Here is a 22,850-nt window from a genome sequence, read left to right on the forward strand (position 1 = left end):
AAAATTATTTATTGTAACTGTTTTTTTTTAAAATAATATTTATTAATAATTTCAAAATTACAAAAAAAGACAAAATAAAGAACAACACTACAATATAAAAAAGAGAAAAACACAGAACATAAAAACCAATACAACAATACAGCAAAATAAAAATAAAAAGAAGAAGAAAAAAAGACACAAATCCCAAATTGCATATCTATAATTTCCATTTGCTTGTTTCATTGACCTCCTCACACCTCCCTTTTTGTATTCTAGTTTAATTAATTATTTCAGCAAATTCTTTCCATCTTTCTCAATTTTTGTTAAAAAATATGTCTTAACAATTTAACCTAATAATTAACTCAACAAGTCCTTTCCATCTTTCCCCATATTCTGTTATTCAAATTACCTTAATTTATTTAACCTTATCTTACCCCAAAATACCTTAAAGCTTAAATCTTAGTTTTCAAATATACATAGCTCCTGATATCATTTCTGCTAGAGTCATATAGTTTCATTCCAACATTTTCCCTAATATTCATTAAGCTAAATCTAAATAAAAAGTTTCCTTTATAAGTTTTCTTCCAATCGTCATCCAGCTTCTCTTCTTCCTGGTCTCGGATCGTGTCAGTTCTTACTATCCATTCCATCTAGTCCATCAACCTAGAAGCCTTATGTCCGAGGCTCTTAAGTCTCTTCCATGTCCCTTCTGCAGTTCTTCTTCTTCTTGTTTATATTTGCCCTTTTCCTTGTCTTTTGTTGGTCTCTTTCTTAATTTCTTTCCTTTCTCATTGAGGAGTAGGTCTCTGGGGGATTCCAACCCAAAATTGTCTCCATTTCCCTTCATCCAGCCCGCCCATTCCCCACAGTCCCACTCCCCACAGTCCTCGATATAATCCAAAAAGTATTTAATATCATATTTCAAGGTCTCTCCAAAGTTAGGAACCTCCTCATCTCCAAGCTCCCCCTGGCCCACTTCAACTTCAATCTTCAATGACAGCGGCTTATGCTCCTGTAGGGCCTCGGGTCTCTCCATTTGAATTATTTGACGTGCAACCGCATCTTCCTTCATCGTCATCTGCACTTGCCCAGTCAGTAGAGAATCATAGGTTGGTCCCTGGATGATTTCTGTATCAATGTTCCCTGTTTGTCCACAGTTATTAACCACAACAGTCAAATCCATTTTCTCATTCATCAAGTCCATCTTCTCGTGCATCTGTTCCAGCAAGGCATTTGTTTTGCATAAAGCAAGCACCCAGTCTTCCTCCCAGCTCATCTTTGGTCAAGGTCAGAAAAGACTGTTCCCACAATCTTAATCTCACAGATGTTGGATCCTCAAGTATACTGCAGCAACAATTTAACAAGCTCCCTCTAGAGGAGACAATTTCTCTTTGTATCCATTTTTTTTTAAAGGCAAAGGAAAGTTACTTTCATTTTCCAGATATTTCAGATGTTTTTCAGATATTTTGTTTCTTTAAAATGCAAAAGGCAACATTAGAATCAACTTGTCTCTCTTCATTAGCTATCTGTCAAAGTATTCCATTCACAGTTAATGAGCCACTCCAACAGTTTCTGTCTCTGACACCCCGTTCCCAGGTTAAAGACGGTGGAAACTTATTCTTCTTCACTCCCTCTCCTGCTAGGGTTAAACAGAGTCCCCCCCCCTTTTCTCCTGCTTCCAAGGGGGGTTTCAGTGATTCTGAATGAAGGAAATTTCGGCTTTTTTGACAGCTTTCTCGGCTTTAGCTTACAAAATTTTTGCTTTAGACTATATACAAAAAGCGGAAGGCGGACTTCCTGTTTGCACCCTCCTGCTTCGATACCAAATTAAGCAATTTCTTGATCCAATTTTCCGTTTCTACTCACGGGTACTTGTTTTAAGTCCAATTGTCCACAGGAAAAAGTCAGCGCTCTCTGGCAATGGCTGTGCGGCTTCACTCCGTGAAAGTAGCAGTCAGTTCGCAGCACCGCGCTTCTCACCCCACTTTGCTCCGGAGCCCCTAAATGGGATTCCCCGCGAGTAGGGGGCGCTTCTGGTGCCCTGCCGAACCCCACGTTCCCAGGCTTCCTCTGCCTGGGATTTCTAGCGGGTCCCCACCTTCGCCGCGGCGGGAAGACCCAGTTTCCACGGAGCCCATTCCTCTGGTCGGAGGAACTCCGCCATTCACCAATGGCGCTGACCCGGAAGTCCTATTTATCGTAACTGTTGAGTGGATTTCTACTTAACTTTTATGTTATTACAGTGGTACCTCTAGATACGAACGGGATCTGTTCCGGAGCCCTGTTCGCATCTAGAGGTAAACGTATCTAGCGACGGCACATCTGCGCACGAACGCGTCACTTTTCGCCACTTCTGCACATGCACGTGATGCCATTTTGAGCTTCTGCGCATGAGCAAGCGGAGAAACCCGGAAGTAATGTGCTCCGTTACTTCTGGGTTGCCACAGAGCGCAACTCGAACGTGCTCAACTTGAAGTGTATTTAACCCGAGGTATGACTGTACAGTGGTGCCTCGCAAGACGAAATTAATTCGTTCTGCGAGTTTTTTCGTCTTGCAAATTTTTCGTCTTGCGAAGCACGGTTTCCCATAGGAATGCATTGAAAATCAATTAATGCGTTCCTATGGTCAAAAAAAGTCCAAACAAAGCCAAATTTGGTACAAAAAGAGTTTATTAAGTGCTCTTTAAAGTCACACATACTGTAAAGAGCATTTCAAAAATTGAAGGAACAATAATTTAAGTTTCTAAACATGACAGAAAAGCATTTAAAAATCACCAAAGTGTACTGTACATACATTTTCTAAGACTCTGGGGGACAACTCGAAGAAGGTTCCTCTTCCACTCTTTGCTTCTTGCTGAAGAACCTGTCCATGGTCTGCTGCTTCATCCGCCTTTTCAGCACCTCCCTGAAAGACGACATGACCCTCGTATCAAAAGTGTTCGCAAGGTCACGTGTCAGGTCCTTGTCAGGGTGGTGCCACTGTGCAAAAGCCTGCACATCTTTCCACTTCTGGCAAATGTCCCTCAATTCTTTAGAGGACAGCCGTTCCTCAGTTGCTTCCTCCTCTTCCAGCGAGGTCTGCTCCTGCGCAGCCTCTGCCTGCAGTTTGACCAGCTCCTGGGTGGTCAGCTCGTGGTCGTGCTCCTCCACCAGCTCGCTGACGTCCTCCTCTGTGACCTCCAGGCCCATGGTCCTCCCCAAGGAAACAATGTCCTGCACCACTGTTGACTCTGGTGCATCAGTCACTTGGTGCCACACAGTCCGGCCACAGGCTGCGCCAAGCGCAATTCAGAAGAGCAGGGTCAGACGGTCCTTCATGGGCTTGTGGCCAGGCAACTTGGCCTCCTCCTGAGTGATGAAAGTCCTTTTGGGCATCCTCTTCCAAAACAGCCCGGTCTCGTCGCAGTTGAAGACCTGCTGTGGAACGTAGCCCTCCGTCGTCACAACCTCCAGGAACTCCGCTGCAAAGTCTTCAGCCACAGGAACATCAGAACTGGCAGCCTCTCCATGCCTGACCACGCTGTGGATTCCAGATCTCATCTTGAACCGGTCAAACCAGCCTCTGCTTGCCTTGAAGACTTCTGACTCGCCTGAGGTTCTGGCTGTTGCCGGACGAGGCCTGCGTGCAAGGCCTTGGCCTTCTCACAAATGACGGCCTCAGTCACTGTGTCCCCTGCACGCTGCTTCTCTTCTAACCAGATGAACAGCAACTTCTCCACCTCCTCCAGAACAGCTGGGTGGTTCTTCACGATCCTGGTGACTCCCTTGGCTACATAAGTCGCAAGGATCTTCTTCCTCATCTTCAGGATGGTCCCGATGGTCGATGGATTCCTCCTGTACTCCCTGGCGAGGTCTGTCACACGCATTCCACCGTCGTGCTTCCGGATGATCTCCTTCTTCATTTCCAGCGTAACCTTCTCCTTCTTCCTCTCGCCGGCCTCTGCAGCAGCAGTCTTCCTGGGCCCCATGGCAGCACAGCTCCTACCTTTGCAACCCCCCCCCCCCAAAATCAGTGCTTCACATCCAAAAAATTCAAAAGCACCAAACCTCCCAGAAAACACACAAGCTTCCAGATTCTTGCAAACCCCTTCTCAACAATTCCCTGACCCCCCCAGCCACCCACCACACAGAAATCCAAACCCAGAAATCTTTTTTTAACAACAGCAGAGTGCCCCAATGGTCACAAAAAATCATAAAAATGCAGAAAAAAACACACAAGCTTCCAGATTCTTGCAAACCCCTCCCCAACACCAAGTCCTTGAATTCCAAACACCCCAACCCAAAATCTAAAACCCCCCAAAAAAGTTTTAAAAGTTTAACTTACCAAATGGCTGCAAAAGAAGTTTTGGAAAAGCTTCAAAAATCACCAAAGTCTTCAAAAACCTCAAAAAAGGCTACCACACCGCGTGCTATGAGTTGCTCCTCGAAGTCAAGTCGCAACTGCACCTCTTCAAGCAATGCACCCTGGGTATTAACGGTTTTAAGAAAAAGGAAACAAACTTGCAAGACGTTTTCGTCTTGCGAAGCAAGCCCATAGGGAAATTCGTCTTGCGAAGCAACTCAAAAAACGAAAAACTCTTTCGTCTTGCGAGGCATTCGTCTTGCGAGGCACCACTGTATTATTATTTAATACTATTCTAATGATTGTTGAATGTTACTTTTTTGATGTAGGTTGCCTGTTTTAAATTTATGTTTTATTATCACATTTTTGTATTGCATTAGATTGTTATAAGATGTACATTTTTTATTACTTCAGCTTGTAAACCACCTTGAGTGTTGTAAGACAGAAAGACGGTATACAAATTAAAAATGATGATGGTGATGATAAAATTGTTTTCCAATTTGTTGCTGCTAACATGGCATATTTTTAGGACATATGACATACATGTTGCGATTGTCATTTGTTTTAAACTGCTTTTAATATTGTGTTTTAATGTTGTAACCTGCCCTGGGACCTTAGGGTAAAGGGCTGGCTATTGATTGATTGATTGATTGATTGATTGCATTTATAACCCACCTTTTTCTCCAAGAAGCTCAAGCTGGCTGTCAGGAGTCCAAGTTCCCAGCATGATAACACAGTAAGCGTAGCTAATTAAAAAAGGAGATTTTATTGCAAAAACAAACAGATAGCTCTGGACGGCTCTGAGAAAGCCACCGTCATCATTACTCAAGATGACCCTTCTGAAGATCCCTTCCAGGTTTTGCGGAATATATTGAACTTGCGTAGCTTACATTTCTTGTTTTGCTTCCTGTCTAACAGCTGTCCCCTTAGCCAACTCTTAGGAGGGATTGGATCAGCTCCAATCTCTTCCCTTTTGGACAGACTACTTCCTTCTCAGTCCCCACCTGTTGGAACTTCCTGAGAGCTTTGACTGGGTTCCTGCCCAGTCTCAGTCATTCCCTTATCAATCAGCATTCCAATGGGCAGGGGAGTTGGCAATAGCCAATGTTCATCCTGCATGACAGTTAACTCTCTCTGTTCCTGGCTGCTTTCTTCAGTTGGCTGCAAACCTTCACTGGGAGCTGTCTCATTCATGACACTGGCTCACATGGTTCTTCTCCCCCTCCTCATTTATAATCCCCACAACAATCCTATGAGGCAGGTTAGGCTGAGAGGCAGTGACTGGCTCAAGGTCACACCCAGTAAGCTTCATATGGTGGAGTGGAGATTTCAACCCTGGTCTCCCGGGTCCTAGTCTGACACCCTCACCACTGTGCCGCACTGGCTCTCTATATAGAATATAAATGAATAATTCAATTTGGGTACATAATGCTGCAAATATTCTTCCTCGGTGTTCCAAGCGGCCTTCTCCTCTTGAGCTTTTGGGATAGTTTGGATCTTAATGGCCAGCAATAAATGGTTCTCATTTATGGCCATGGATTGATCTTGCCACAATGTTTCATTAAAACTAAAAATGTAAAAATTATCTACCTGCCCCTCAGCCACCTCATCTAATCCTGTCCTCAGACACTTAGATAGGCCACCACCAGGAAAAAAAACCTTCAAGAAAATGTCACCACCTCCCTCCATTTGTTTGCCTTTCCCTCCACTATTGTCCCAACACAAGGTCCTCTAGACCTAATGTGCCCTTGCAGGTGTGTCAGGGCAGGTGTGTGGGTTTGTTGTTGTTGTTGTGGTGGTGGTGGTGGTGGTGCAATCTTGAATTTGGTTAGAGAAGGGGAAATCATTTGAGTAGATCTGGTTGGAGAAGGTGCTTTAACTGGTTTCTGGCTGGCTGACTAAACTTGCTGGACTCTTCAGGCACTGAAAGGCAAATCAGGAAGAGAAATCAATCATATCAAAGGTAGAAGATGGATTGAAAAGAAGAAGAATGGGCAAGAGGCTGTATGTGATTTAGCCAGGAGATCATTAGTGGGGACAGGCACAGTCAGGAGAATGGAAAGAACAGAAGCCAGGATGAAAAGGAGCAAGACAAGAAAATTAATAGACTGGAATAAGCAATATGCAATCAAGGAGCTTCGAAAAGGAAAGTGATGGGGTGGTAATTACTCAGAGCCTTGCATCTGGGGAAGCTGCATTTTACATAAAGGGGAGAGAATTGCCTGCTTTGAAATGAGAAAGAACAAGAGGAAAGGAAAGGGAGGCGGGCAGGGGAATCCTATTGCCGTGTATACAGAAGCAAGACCCATTGGGGTCAATAGGACTTACAAGCATAACATTGCAGCTGGAGAATACAAACTAAAAGGAACAACAGAAAGGAAGGTGGAATAAAGGGATAAACTAGGAGGGCGAATGGGTGGTTAGATTTTGAATTCATATTATTACACACCACCCAATCTCCAAAATGTGAGAGATTCTAGCGGTTCCAGAATCGGTTTCCTTGGAATGAAGGTCAGCAGAGACTGTGGTGACTTTAGGACATGTGGTTTGTTGTTGTTGTTTAGTTGTTTAGTTGTGTCTGACTCTTTGTGACCCCATGGACCAGAGCACGCCAGGCACTCCTGTTTTCCACTGCCTCCCGCAGTTTGGTCAAACTCATGCTAGTATCTTCGAGAACACTGTCCAACCATCTCGTCCTCTGTTGTCCCCTTCTCCTTGTGCCCTCAATCTTTCCCAGCATCAGGGTCTTTTCCAGGGATTCTTCTCTTCTCATGAGGTGGCCAAAGTACTGGAGCCTCAGCTTCAGGATCTGTCCTTCCAGTGAGCACTCAGGGCTGATTTCCTTCAGAATGGATAGGTTTGATCTTCTTGCAGTCCATGGGACTCTCAAGAGTCTCCTCCAGCACCATAATTCAAAAGCATCAATTCTTCAGCGATCAGCCTTCTTTATGGTCCAGCTCTCCCTTCCATACATCACTACTGGATATGTGGTTTATTTACACATCTATAAAGCCTGAACCTAAGATGGAGGGGGTCTCAGCATTAGCACCACAGCAGAATTTGCTTCTCCCTTCATCACGGCCTTAGATTCCAGCACAAATCAAGCCTGCATCTGTATCCAGTTTCTCAGTTTGTTTTCTTGCTGCCTAGCTCATGCACAACAACCCTGGCTATCACTGTTCTAACTACCAGCCGGGTGAGGGGTAAGACCCACCCACTTCCCATTTGGCATAGGGCAACTTCTTTGGTGATGTTAATCCTGGTGCCAAAGTGGCCAGCTAAGACAATTGTCTTGCAGTTGCCTAGATGAAGTCTGTGGGCACTGGTAACTACCCATTTATGATAGTTTTTATACAGCAGATCTTGAGAACAAAGCATTTTAGAGCTAGTTATCTGACCAAACTCTCACCAGCTTCCTTAAGAAATGCATTTATTAAGCCACATTTCCAAGTGAAGCCTACAGCAGTCTTAGATGGACACTACAATAAGGTCCTGTATGCAGACAGACTTTGTGTTTGTGGTCAGCCTCAGGTGGAAGACGTTGCTCATTTTCTGTTAGCCTGCCCCTTATATAGAGATCCAAGAGATCGCTTTCTGAAATCCATGTTCACACAAGCAAGCAGGTCCACCCTGGCAGACATGGTCCAGTTTCTTTTGAGTGACAGTTAATAGCTTTGTAACACACAGAGTGGCCCACTGTGCACTGACTACAAATAAATAAACAAATTTTAAAAATCAAGAAAAAACAAGTTAGAGTAAATTGCTAATCAATTGTTGTGGTGATTCTGATGTTTAATTTGAAATCAAGATGGATTTGAGTTTGTTGGTGTCTCTGGTAGCCTCTCTCCAACATCATGGAATTTGGTTTATATTCTGGATGCATGATCTGTATTATTTTATTGGTACAGTGGTACCTTGGTTCTCAAACTTAATCCATTTCAGAAGTCCATTCCAAAACCAAAGCATTCCAAAACCAAGGCGCACTTTCCCGTAGAAAGTAATGCAAAATGGATTAATCCGTTCCAGATTTTTAAAAACAACCCCTAAAACAGCAATTTAACATGAATTTTACCCTCTAACAAGACCATTGATCCATAAAATGAAAGCAATAATCAATGTACTGTGCTATAAAATAAATAAGACAGTATTGTAGATGATGAAAAATTAATTCTTACTTGCTCTGATGATAGTCATTTTTGGAGGGGGGACTTTTATCCATTTATGCAGTCACACAATCAGTCAGCTGAACTGGGTTCTACACAGTCACAAAAACAAATTAACCGAAAAAGCCTCAAAAACAAAAACGCAAAATAAATAGCAAAACCAAAAGCGCCAAGTACAGTGGTACCTTGTTTCTTGAACTTAATCTGTTCCGGAAGTCCATTTGACTTCCGAAATGCTTGAAAACTAAGGAGCGGCTTCTGATGGGTGCAGGAACCCGGAAACAATAGCCAACAGCTGCATCAGGTGTTCGGCTTCCGAAAATGTTTGAAAACCGGAACACTTACTTCCGGGTTTTCAGTGTTTGGGAACCAAGGCATTTGAGAACCAAGGTACCACTGTACTGTAGTTGTGGGTTTGTCATGGCTTTGGCTAGAACAATAAATATATATTGAAACTTAGTTTTTGGTGAGGCTGTGGGAGTCAGAACTAATTTCCCCATTAACTGCCCTTTATTTAGTCAGCCTTTGTCCTCCCCAGGGCCAAAAATATTGCTAGAATGGGTAGGAAGGAGGGGAAAAAACAAAGTAAGTGAGTAATTTTGTACCTCTTCCCTGCAGGGGACAAAAACAGACTAAGTGAGGGGCAATTCTGCACTAATCCCACAGCCCAAATTACCAAGAGTGAAAGTGCCTGAAGCTTTACGCAGTAAGCTTTCTGCTTAAAAGGAAGCATTTCCTCTTGAAAGCCCTAATGGCACACCGTGAACAAGCTGTTGCTACAACTGAGTTTCATTGCAGGTATGGTAATCATGATAACACCAGAAAATTGTGGAAGGATGGCATTGAAAACACTGGAGTGCTGCACCTTAACAATGCTGCCATGTGGACTGACTTCCTGTTAAAAGGTGCAAGGACAAAGGAAGTTGTCTTTTGCCGAGTCAGTCTTAAATAATGTCTACACACTGACTGGCAACAGCTATCTAGGAGATGAACCTGGGAGCTTTGACATGCAAAGCAGGTGCTCTATGCCTTGAGAAGAAGGGCTGTATGGAAGCAACCCCAGTTTAAGCCAACACTTGTGGCTCATGTCTTTATTCTGGGTGAAGGCAACCAAAATGTCAGAAGCAAAAAGAAAGAGAGAGACGAGAAGCCAGGCGTACCACCTTGCCCTCATGACAGTGGTGCCCAGGGCATGCAGACGTCACAGCAGCATGCGTGCGTGTCATGTTGGCACATGCCGCGGCATGCTGACGTCACTTGCACATGCCACAGGGACCCAAGCCAATGGATTCAAATTACAAGAAAGGGATTTTGACTATACATTAGGAAGCACTTTCTGGTGATGAGCGTTGTTCGACAGTGGAATGGATTACATCAGAAGGTAGTGGGCTTTCCTTCATTGGAGGTTTTTAAACAGGTTAGATGGCCACCTGTCAGGAGTGGAATCTACACACACATTAAAAAATGCTGTGAAAATGCTTTTTTAAAAAAAGTTTTGAAAAAGACATTGAATTTGGCGTAGCTCACTCTCGCCATCTAGTGTCGTATTGGAAATTTCACTTAACAACACATTTAAAACGTTTTATTTGCAGCTGTGTAGCTGAGTCCGGGGTTTCCTTAGCTGTGATTCCTGCGTTGCAGGAGTTTGGACTAGATTACCTTTGGTTATCCCTTCCAACTCTACCATTCTATGAATTATACACCCACACTCCTAACTCTTCATTCCCCCCCAGAGGAGTATTTCCTCTGACCAGAGGGGAAGGAACATAGCCCAGCAGTGGAGCATCTGCCTTGGATGCAGAAGGTCCCACATTAAATCCTTGGCATCTCCAGAGAGGACTAGAAGACACTCTTGCCTGAAATGCTGGAGAGCCTCTGTCAGTGTAGACAATACTGAGCTAGATGGACCAATGTATAAAGCAGCTTCGTATGCTGCTTTGCCGAGAGCCCCTGAACACTGCCCCCTCCCCAGTCTCCAATGCATCATGTGCTGCCTTGCATGGACCAGCTTCTTATCTCCTACCCACCTGACAGTTGACCCTTCTGGAGAGCTGCCTGTCCTTGCCATGTTCTTCCTTGCGGCTTCTGCTGTCTCTGGCTGCCCTTTACCTGCTCCAACCTAACTATGATGAATTTCAAGCCCAGCCGTTCAGACTGTTTCTTAAACAGCACCAGATGGTTTCGCAGCCACCTAGGCGTACTCCAGAAGGCAGCCAGATCAGTTTGGAAGCCTGACATAAGAAGCATGACCGACTAGGTGAGGGAAAGGAGCAGAATCAGGACCTCGGAGAAGCAGGAGGCATTCGACACAGATCAAGAGGTCTGGTCGGGCTGATCTCCCTGGTGGGGATTTACTGGAGTCTGGGGCAAAGATGGCTGCCTGAAACACACAGCTACCCCATGTTCTGTTTCTTGCAAACCAACTCTTCAGGGTTAAATATGTGCATGCAAAACAGCGTTCCAATAGCTAAGAAATTGCAGCATTGGATTTTATGTTTGTTTATTCATTAGGTGCATCTCTTTCTTACCTGTTCTGCACGTGTGGGTCTCAGAGCAGGGTATAATAGTTCTATTATCATTTCAGGATGCACTTAGAGGAAGCAATTAATAACTGAAATTAATAAATAAAACAGTAAAATAACAATTATAATTTCAATTAGACAATAAACGAGATAGATGACGATGGGTTGTAGTCAATGCTAGTCTTAATTGAGAGTAGACTTGCTGAAATGAATGAACCTAAGTTAGCCATATTTGTTAGCCTTAATGGGTCTACTCTGAGTAAGACCAGTGTTGGATGCCAACAAATTACATCATAAAACAAAATAACTATACCATCATACATTAAGTGAAGATGTCTGTAAAAGTTCACCACCTTCTTGGCTCCATACTTATTGGGCCATCTGTAATTCACCTAAATAAATACTATCCTTGAACCTGGTCTGAATAGAGACATTGGATTCTTATCTCATTATACGTGATAAAGCTATTTTTAGCCATCTCACCCCTTGCTTTTTCCTGTAAGACCAATTGCAGTCGTTAACAGTCGTCAACAGGTTTACCACACCTATCAGCCAATCACCCATTCCCACCACCCTTCTGAGTAATACCCTTCCCCACCCTCTCACTATATATAAGGGTATGGTCATGATTTCGTTTTCAGTGTATCTGAAGAAGTGTGCATACAGACAAAAGCTCATACCAATAACAAACTTAGTTGGTCTCTAAGGTGCTGCTTGGGATGCGGGTGGCGCTGTGGGTTAAACCACAGAGCCTAGGACTTGCCACTTAGAAGGTCGGCGGTTCAAATCCCCGTGACGGGGTGAGATCCCGTTGCTCGGTCCCTGCTCCTGCCAACCTAGCAGTTCGAAAACACATCAAAGTGCAAGTAGATAAATAGGTACTGCTCTGGCGGAAAGGTAAACGCCGTTTCTGTGCGCTGCTCTGGTTCGCCAGAAGCGGCTTAGTCATGCTGGCCACATGACCTGGAAGCTGTATGCCGGCTCCCTCGGCCAATAAAACGAGATGAGTGCCGCAGCCCCAGAGTTGGCCATGATTGGACCTAATGGTCAGGGGTCCCTTTACTAAGGTGCTACTGGAAGGATTTTTTTTATTTTGTTTCGACTATGGCAGACCAACATGGCTACCTACCTGTAACTATCCTTGAACTATTAGGTCTATAAGTTTTCTGGTTTTTTGTTTTTTTTTACATTGTGTTTTTTTCTTCACCATTCCCATGGTTTTTTTTTTTAAAAGTGTAAGTAATTTTTAAATATCAGATTGCTTTTACTGTCTTTAAGCCACTTTGTTGGAAGGTAAAGTTTATATTGGCTTCAATCTGATATACATCCTGTGGCCTTACTGATGAGTGCATATATAATACTGTTAATTGCCTTTTGGCAAATTCTGCTAAGCTTCATGAATGGAAATTAATAACAATCTATTCTCCTCTCTGCAGCTCAGCACTTTGCAACAACCAACACTACAACATGGCGTAATTATATATTTTTTTAATGTAATCTTTGCCATAAATTGATTTCTTGTTTTCTCGTGTAGGACCAAAGGCTTTAAACAACTCCTCCCCTGCATGAGATTCTGAGTCACATTTGAGATTCAAAGAGGTCTTGAGATTCAAAGAGGTCCTTAAAGTAATCAATGGCTGCTAGTTCCATGCGAAAAATATCTCCTTCACATTATTATTTTTATTTATTTTACCATCCTCTATCCGTTTGTGAGAAAAGAAAAGTCACTGGAAAAATTCAGTCAAATTATTGGAGTCTCTCTGTGGCGCAGCTGTTCTTTCTGGGCTCACTTTACTTTTGAAGTGGCCGAGGGGTGTTCCTGAAATTCTGCAAATCATCTCTTAAGCAGTCTCTGCTCTGCAGCTTTCCATTGTGCCCCAATGTTTCCTAAAAACCCCCACAATATTCATGTGAAACTGGAGAGGCTGCCTACCATCCACATGGCAACTGTCTATTGTTAGTGGTTTTTAAAGTTATGATGATGATGATGATGATGGTGGTGGTGATTATTGTTTTACATAGGGGTAAAAGGAACAAATTCAGCCAACAGGCTGGTCTTGGGTGCTCACTATTAAGCCTTCCTGACTTTTTATTTTTTTTAAAAAATTATACCAGCCTTCATCCATAGACCTCTGGGCAGTTCAAAGCATAAAAAGCATCAGTCAGGGGCAGATGTAATGAGATTTATTTATTTGGTTAATAAAAGTAATATACTGCTTGGTTGCAGGAAAAAAACCAACACCTCAGAGCAGTTTACAAGATAAAACAATAACATTATCACGCATATATATATATATATATATATACATATATATATTACAGCTGTAATTTAAACATGCAGGAGATTTAAACTGCAATAAAACAGACTGACTAAAATGAAAACTCCTACAAACTTTCTAAACATTGGAGCAGGCTTATCTAAACAAGAATTGTGGTATGTAATCCACTGGGAGAAGTCAAATACAACATTGTACATGCAAGGGAATGTTTGGTCCAGCCAGTCGAAACTTCCTGCTCCTCCTGACCTGGAGCATCCTTCCTTGCATATGACTAGTGGGTGGGCGTGACCTTTCCAGACCTGGTAAAAGGCCAAGGCATGCTGCCACACTCCCTCTTTTCCATCTTCCTTTGGTCCTGTGAACTTCCTGGACTGAGCTGCTGGCTGCCAGCTGAGCAGTCCCCCAGGTCATCTCCCTTATGGGGTAAACCTGTCTGTACATGTTTGTAACTTTAAGCCTAAAGCCTGCCTTCAGGGATTACACTGTGCTCTGCCTGGTCGGGAGTAAACTTTCTTTTAATTTCTTATGAATAAGACTGTGGTGTCTTTATTCCTTTAGGAGGGATTCAAGGGGTCTTACCAGGAAAATATTAGAACACATTTCAAGCTGGACAAGCCAGACTGAATTACGTATTGTCTTAAGAAACTCACACGAGTTTGCAACTAGTTTTCTGCTGTGTAAAGGGGAATGCACTCTGCTAAGTACAGGAACTTGTTAGTGCAAGTTAGGAAGGATATTAATAAACAATATATCCTTTCCTGCCACCCTGAACATTCCCACAAGAATGTCTTCAGGAGGCACAAAAACAACAACAAAAAACAACCAGTGGAGGTGCCTGCCTCGTATCACTATGCAGGGAGTTACGATTGAGTCCTCTGCTAGGGCTTGTTCAGCTCAGGAAGCCCAGGCAGCTGGGGAGAGTGCGGGAGACTGAAGAAAAGTTCAATAGGAAGAAAGCAGCACACTTTAAAGGCCTCCAGCCCCCTTACAAGATAAGCTCAACCCCCACAGCTACTGAAATTATGAAGTGCCCTATGGATTTCAACAAAGCAATCATTTCTACTAATCGCAAACAAATTCCTTTATTTTATTTTTTTATATATAATTTTTATTAAATTTTCTGTTTTACAATTCAGAATACTCATTTAAACACCCTTAAAATATCAATGACTTCCTTTCTTCACTTTCCATGGTTCATTTTCCATATCATAAATCCTTGCATATTTTACATAAACTAAACCATTCAGTGTTCCATTATTACATCCATCAAAACTTATTTACACTGTTGAATTTATCTTAATGCTGACAACATTTTCAAGTGTACACAATTCCCCCCATATATTCAATAAACATTTCCCAATCTTCTCTAAACGTATGTTCTTCTTGTTCCTTTAAAATGGCACTCCAGAACAATCCACCAACTATTATTTCATTGATAATGCCAGTTTCTCAAAGCTCTTGTGCTCAAATCCTGCTTGCAGGTTTCCCACAGGAACCTGGTTGGGCACTGAGAGAACAGGATGCTGAACTCATTGGCCCACTGGCTTGACCCACCAGCAGGCTCTTCTGATGTTCTTATGGCTGTCACATGATGAAAGACGTCTTAGTCAATCACATCAGTTTTAGTACATCAATCAATTAATCAAGCAATGAAACCTCTAGGGTAATTTTTCATTTCTGGATGACACATAAATGTTGCGTATCCTGCTCTTGAACTTGCAATTGGTTGTATTACAACTAAATACAATATTCGCCATGTGCAATCTGATTTACTTAATCCAAATGTTTTTAAAAGCAATACTGTGATTGATCAAGGAAACGCTGCAGATCTACTGGGGTGGCTTAGGCACACTAGTGGCGCTGGGTATTGAGCGTTAGTCACCAAGAAGGTGCCGAGGAGAACATTATTGGCATTAGTGTCCCTGCTCATCACAAAGACATCATGGTGGTGGGCTACCTGGGCAGCTGGATTGAGCACAATTGATACCTTTCCATGGCTAAACTGTGCTGAAATAGAAGCTGAAATGGGTTTTCTGCTTCAGGTAGCTTCTTTGGTTATGTGTATGCTCTCTGGGTTCCATTCATGGAGGATAAACCCAGGACTGCCAAAAATAAGGCAAAGTATTCATCTTATACCGAAGTCATTACTTTTCTCAATGAAGTTCCAACAAAAGATGATGTTGGGAATTGCGAAGGGTTGCAGAACAAATCCAGATCCTTCGTTATATGGGTATGCAAACAAATCTCCATTGAACTATAGAGATAGGCTGTCAAAAGTAATACTGGTTTTTTTGTTTTAAATTCAACCTGGGACTTTCTTGATGGTTTGTGTCTTTATTAGCATTTAAAGGAAAAGAAAATTAAAGGGTTGTAGAGGTTTGAAAGCATCTCTTTATTTGAAAATGGCAGAGGAGTTGGGTTTGGGCCAAGTAATTAGGCACCAAACTTGAAATGAAATGTCTCTCTTGAAATGAGAATTTAAATGAATTAGCTGTATCTATCGCTGGGCTTTGAAAGAGCTGCTTAATTTGAGGGAGGGGGAGAGGAGCTAGGTATAATCCCAGTTTGGCATTGTACAACTTAATTATAGGCAGGCTTGACAACAAACAAAAACGCCGAGCCATGCATGTGGGTTCTGGCCTGCTCGACTTGGGGGCTCCGTTAATTATTTTACAAGTATTGGAATTGCTTCCTAATTAATTTTCTGTGTTCGACCCGATTGTAGGTCTGAGGAAATGAGGTTAGTTGGCTTGATCCTTTTCATCGAATTATGCAATTTCAAGTTTAAACTGCTTAGCCATTAAGGTTACGTTAGGATTTATCGCTGTTGACAAGTTCCTGCCGCCTTGGCTGGATATGAACAAGCTCTGAGCCAGATGGAAAACTTTTGGCCTTCTCAGCCATAAGGGGGAGCAAAAGCATTTGCACAGAAGAAATGGTGCCAATGACTTTAGAAAGGAGAGTAAACTTTTTTTTTTTAATATTTAGCCCTTTTCTTCAAAGGCAATAAATACATTTAGAAACAGAAGCACGCAAACATTTTTTTTAAGCTCTCTTTAGCCAAGTTTGAACACCATACCAAACCATAGCTAAAAACAAGACTATGGTTTCATTTGAACAAGCAGCATGCTTAAAAGTTTATTTAATGCTACTCACTGGCACCTGCTGCCCTGCTCAGAAACAAGAGCAATGTAGTTGCAAATCAAGCTAATGCAATTCTATGCTGCATTAATGGAAGTATAGTGTTCAGAAAGGGAAGTAAAAGTATCACTCTATTCTGCCTTGATCACACCCCAACCGGAGTCCAGTATCCAGTTCTGGGCACCACAGTTTAAATTGGATATAGACAAGCTAGAAGGTGTGCAGAGTAGAGTGACCAAGATGATCAAGGGCCTGGAAACCAAGCCATATGAGGAATGGTTGAGGGAGATGGGTATGTTTAGCATAGAGAAGAGAAGATATGATGTGATAACTAAGGTTACCAGACGTCCCTGTTTCCTGGGGACAGTCCCCGGGTTTACAAATCAGTCCCTTGACAAAATCCATCTATTTAGTAGAAAGTTGAAAAGTGTTCCCGGATTCATTGAAAAAAATCTGGTAACTTTAGTGATAACCATCTTCAGTATCTAAAGGGCTGTTATGTGGGAAATGGAGTAAGCTTGTTTTCTGCTGCTCCAGAGGGGAGGACCTGATCTAATGGATTCAATGACAAGAAATGAGATTCCAGCTAAACACTAGGAAGAACTTCCTGATGGTAAGAGCTGTTCAACTGTAGAACAAACTGCCTCAGAAGATGGTGGACTCTCCTCCACTGGAGGTCTTTAAACAGAGGTTGGGTGGCCATCTGTCAGGGCTTCTTTAGCTGTGATTTCTGCATTGCAGGAAATTTCACTAGACCCTTGGGGATCTCTTCCAGCTCTGCAGTTCTGTGCTTCTATGAAAACTTGGGGATCTCTTCCAACTCTGCAGTTCTGTGCGTCTATGAAAGCAGGGTATAACAATAACAACAACAGCAGCAGCAACAGCAACAACAACAATGCTGCGCCTGGAGTGTCCTGACATCCAAATTTGGGCTCCTGGATGTTTTTCTTCCAAACAAGCCATGAATGTAAAAGGAGAGAGGAGGCCAGAAGGAGTGTGAATATCAGCTGATAAAAAAGGGCTGCCCAAATCTCTGAGCCAATGGCTCCTTTGAACAAAGGATATGCAACATGCATAATTATGACATTTATCAGGATTGGCCATGGGCTCAACTGGATGTGCTTGGACAAGCCTTTCTCTTGGCCTCATTTTGCCACTTGTAAAATGGGAGGACAACAATTCATTTGCTGTAAGTTTAGTATTTCCCAAACTTAAAATGACTATGTACACCATAGTTCCCTCATCTCAACATCAAGCTATCTAAAGAAGCAGAAATGAACAAGATACATTTCGGCCTAGCAAAACAAAGCTCCCATAAAAACTCCCTGGCAAAAGTGTTCAAATGTGTAAAATAATATTAGAAAGGGTATGCAGATTGGCTTTTCTGCATGAGGAAAAGGACAAGAGGGAACTGGCCTGTACTTCAAAAAGGTAAATTTAAATGTCAGTAGGAAGCCATATGCTTAATTGGGTTGGAGAACTGATTCCCACAAGGGATGTGCAGGCGTCCCCAGCCTGGATGTAAATCTATTTTTTAGTATAATTAATCCTGGCTTCTGTGTCAGGAGATGTAAATGGCATTTAAGATCTCTTTTAGAACTTTTCATCTATGTTACTAAATTGATGCCAAGGTTGGGAGGTGTGTGTGGGAGCATGTATGCCTCCAATTTTAATGTGTGGATTATCCCAACTGTTGTTTTTTTAAAAAAATATTTTTATTAAATATTTTCTTGGTTTACAAAAGTACATGTGTTGTCTCTTATTTTCAGGTTGTACAGGCTTTCTTACAAATCAGTTACATTTGTTTTGAGACATTCGTGTTGAGTACAGTATAAGGTTGGGGAAGAAGAGGGGTGGGGTGGTGAGGTTTATATTCTGTTGTATAGTGTACGTGTGGGGTTTTATGTACCCGTCAGCTGGGTAGGTTCTCTTTCTATTCATTTATTACATTTTCTTGGTAGTGAGAGGTATTGGGGGGGGGGCAGGGTGTTGCTTGTCTGTGGCTGGCTTCATTGGTGTTTGTTTGCATTTGTGAGGGAGGGATGGCTTGTTGGGTTAGGTAAGCCAGATTGATTTGTATGCTGTTGGTATATTCTTATTGTCTTGTTGGGCTGTGTATGTGATAAAGGGGAGCCATACTGGGGTGAAGGTGTTCTCTTCTATTTGTCCCTGGGTAAGTTTCAGTTTATTGGTTAGCTTTTCTAGTAAGTCCGTTTCCCATACAATTTGATACCATTAGTCCATGTTTACTCCTGACAGGTCTCTCCAGTGTCTGGCTATGAGGCTTCTGGCTGCTGAGAGTAGGTGGGTTATAAGCTCTGTATAATGTGAATGGTCATTATGATCTTGAAAGATGTTCAGGAGGGCCAGTTTTGGGGTGAGTTCTAATATCTGATTACCGTATTTTTCGCTCTATAACATGCACCCCACCATAGCACGCACATAGTTTTTAGAGGAGGAAAATCCGTAGCGATGCCACCCGTAGGCATTTCCTCCATAACACGCACAGACATTTCCCCTTACTTTCTAGGAGGAAAAAAGTGAGTGTTATGGTGCAAAAAATACGGTAGTTATTTTGCATATCTCTAGTAGGACTGCTGTCCAGAAGGGTTGGATTTTAGGGTATTCCCACCACATGTGGAGGTATGTGCCTGTGGAGGTGCAGCATCGCCAACATCTTGGTGAGGTTCTTGGGCGTATCAGTGCCAATTTCCGTACCACCTGTAGGTGAGTTTCGGAGTGAGTTCCCTTCTTTGGGCTGATATGGACTTAATGTGAGGTTTAGACCACCTTCTAGTCCATTGGGTGGGGTTAATTTCATAGTCTACGTCATGCTCCCATTGTTCTTTGATTGTGTCAAGGGGGTTTGTGGGATTTTGGAGCAGTATTTTGTATATTGTGGATACCATCTGTTTGCCATGTCCCTCTGCTGTCAGGAGAAGATTTTTGAAGTTGTTCAAGGGCCTAGCGGCTGCTGATTTTACTACTGGATTGTTTAAGAAGGCATGTAGTTGATGGTGTGTTAGCGAAGGTATTTGGGTGTCCCTTAGTTTGCCATGTATTTCTTGTGTTGGTATGGGTTTGTTGTTGTTGTAGAAGTCTTTTAGAGAGTGTAGGCCTTTGGCTTGCCAGGTTTCTATCTGGAGGTTTTGTGCTGTGTGTTGGAATAGTGGGTGACAGGCCAGGGGGCTTAGTGGGGATGGGGATAGTTTGCCTACTTTTCCCTTTCATGCTTTAAGCATGGACTGTGTGAACCTGTTCAGTGTTGTGGGAATTTTCTTTTGTTTGTTTTGGCGAAATTTGGCGAAATGTATGCTGTTGTGGGGATGTTTTCAATGGCGTCTCTCTCCAAGTAGACCCATTGTTTCATCTCTTCTTTTAGAATATACAGGACTATGTGGCATACCTGGTTGGTGATGTCCCCATTCTCCTTCTGAGGAGGGGTGGTGCAGGTATTTGGGGCTTATTCTTGGCTTTTCGTGTGAGAAAATAAATGAGTGTAGTTTTTTCTGCCACTTCTGGAATTGGGTCGGGGGAATCCATATTGGAAGGGTTTGGAATAAGTAGGTTAGTTCTGGCAGGTCCTAATGTCAACCTACAATTTACATAGGGTTGCTGCATTTGCATTTCTCCAGTCGTTTGCTACAGATATACGTGCCTCGACCAAATCCACCCTCCCACAATCCTCACAGCTGTAATTTCCATCCGGAGCACCTCCAGAGCTTTGGTGTCCCTGGAGAAATCTGTCAGCAGGACCAGAAGATGAGGAAGCTTATCTACTTCAGACTCCATCATTTTCACTTGCCTCTGTTGTCCTTTCTGCAGCCCTGTGTCTCAGGATGGCTTATCAGCCTGAAGTGGAAGAGGCACAAGAAGAAGGTAGCAGCAGAAGTTGTCCAAGAAGTGTGGCTAATGGCCTAGAAAGAGGGTCAGGAAAGTGGTTCAAAGAAAACCCCTTGCTACCAGTTAGCCCGGGAGTGCTGGGAACCCTAAGCAAAATAATGAAGTAGGCTTTGTATTTGTATCTGAGATGCCATTCAGCTTCTATGAAAGCAACAGCAAAGGTTAGTGTAAAATCCAATACCTTTCCCAACTGCTGAGGTGTTCAGAAGGAGAATTTCTGTGATGCGATGCTAAGCCAGAAAGCAAAAGTCGCATCTTGTTAGCCTTGTAATTTTGCATGCAATATTTACTTAACAATCAAAAGTGTTGTTGTCACATTTTGAAAAACACATCATTAACTCCCTTATTTGTGCCATTACTACAGCCCATCATGCATACAAGCCCACCAGAACTCAGCTTGCAGACCAAACTGGTTTCCCGGAGCAAGACTCCATGCTCTCAGCCCTGATTATAAACCAGAGCTGGCAAAACAGAGAGTGATTTAATGAAGTTTTGATACAGCTCATCAAATACTGAAATGGGAAGTTGCAATATTAATTTAGAAACTCATTATCATTTCAATTCCACTCATTCTAAACTGCATTAATAACGGGGCAGATCGTGGCATTTCTGAAGGATGATGTATCATTCAAAGGGCAAAAATATCATTCAAAATTACATTTCATTTGACACCCAAACATCAAGCATATTCTTCTTATAACCATGTAATCATTATTTTTCTTTTGCCATGTGTTTCTTCCCACCTAAGTGTGGGGGAGAGCATGGAGATGTCTTTCAGGATGCTGTGACGATCTTTCGGATGAGGCCACACAGAAAGCTTCTGTGGTTGGAGAGAAAGAAGTGGAGAGGAAGTGACCAGCTGTGGCTTGTCATGGTTCTTCAGCCTTTCAGGAAGCAGGAAGAGCTTTTTTAAAATAGAATAATAGAATTGTAGAGTTGAAAGGGACCCCAAAAGTGACCTAGTTCAAGCTCTCTGTTCTCGTTCTGCTTCCTGGAGATACACCGGACTAGACCCAGAACCTTCCCTGTGCAAAGCATCTGCTCTGCCACTTGGTGGGAGACTTAGAGCTCTTATGAAACAATTTCTAAACTAGAATCATGGTTAGCTTGGTAGGCAGGTTCAGATTTATTGGAGCAGGAGGCGTTGTGCAAAAGAGGCCAGAGAAACCAACCAACTGATGAAAATGAACAAGAAACAAATTGTTATTACAGAGACCACAATAGTTAAAAACAGCAATGGAATGAACTCTGCTACTTTGATCAGTAATGAGGCACAGGAATTAAAATTATGAATTGCAATCTGGATGTAGTGGGCACCCTCTCCAGTGTTGAACAATTGTAAGACTTGCTGCCATCATCAGGTAAGTTATGAAGTCCTTCAAAGAATCATAGAATTGTAGCATTGGGTAGGATACCCAAAAGGTAATTGAGTTTAACCCCCTGAAATGCAGGAATCACAGCTAAAGAATCCCTGACAGGTGGCTATCCAATCTCTGCTTAAAATTCTCCAGTGAAGAGATCTCCTGGTCCATCACCTTCTGAGCTAAGCAGCTCTTACTACCAGTAAGTTTTTCCAAATGTTTATTCAGAATTTCTTTTCTTGTCAGTTGAATCCATTGATTCAGGTCATATCCTCTGGAGCAGCAGAGTAATATGCTTGCTCCTTCTTTCATGTGACAGTCCTTCAGATATTTGAAGATTGGTGAGGTCCTGGCAGGGCCGGCCTACCCATGAGGCAAGGTTAGGTGACTGCCTCAGGTGGCAGAATCCACAGGGGCAGCAGATCCCAATATAGATCTTTATCCTGCCCCCTTGTTTCTGATGTAGATCTTCACTTACCCCTTCTTCCCTGGTGAGGAGGGGGACACCATTCTGTGGTTTGCCTCAGGAGCCAAAATATCTTGGACATTTATAGTGTAGATGGAAAAAGACCAATCTCATGGTTTATATCAATTGTCTGAGCCATGGTCAGTTCAAACATTAACCCTAAAGGGGTGTACTCATGGGCAGGACCACCACATATGAACAAAAGACTCCAAGTTGCCACAATTTGTCCAGCATTGTGACAAGACACTTTTGATAACTTTACTAAGCAGAGACGGATATACCGTATTTTTCGCTCTATAGGACGCACCTTTTCCCTCCTAAAAAGCAAGGGAAAATGTGTGTGCGTCCTATGGAGCGAATGCAAGGGGGAGGCAGGCGGGAAAAGCCCCCAAGAGCCGCACACAAGCTTCGTGCGCTCTTGCGGGCTTTTCCCCAGGAGGGAGAAGGGACTGACTGGCTGCATTAGTCCCTTCTCCTACCTCCCAGAAAAACCAGGAGAAGCCGCTCAGCCCCTTTAAAGAGCTGGTGGCTTCTGCCGGTTTTGCGGGAGGTGGGGGAATCCCCCCACCTCCCAGAAAAGCCAGGAGAAGCCGCGCAGCCCCTTTAAAGAGCTGGCGGCTTCTGCCGGTTTTGCGGGAGGTGGGGGAATCCCCCCCACCTCCCAGAAAAGCCAGGAGAAGCCGCGCAGCCCCTT

At 43.0% G+C, this 22,850-nt stretch overlaps 1 long non-coding RNA gene across 3 annotated transcripts in view; it reads right to left on the minus strand.

Moving 5' to 3' along the window:
* LOC308483346 overlaps positions 1-22,850 on the minus strand; it is a 66,974-nt gene that overhangs the window by 35,698 nt on the left and 8,426 nt on the right. For 2 of the 3 annotated variants that reach the window (XR_013989639.1, XR_013989640.1), the window contains exon 2: positions 11,013-11,095. The exons of the other annotated variant lie outside the window; for it this stretch is intronic. This is a non-coding gene — a long non-coding RNA (uncharacterized lncRNA). The remainder of the gene's footprint in view (positions 1-11,012; positions 11,096-22,850) is intronic. 3 annotated transcript variants of the gene reach the window in all.

Source organism: Podarcis pityusensis, assembly GCF_964106645.2.
Source record: "Podarcis pityusensis genome assembly, chromosome: 8".
NCBI lineage: Eukaryota > Metazoa > Chordata > Lepidosauria > Squamata > Lacertidae > Podarcis > Podarcis pityusensis.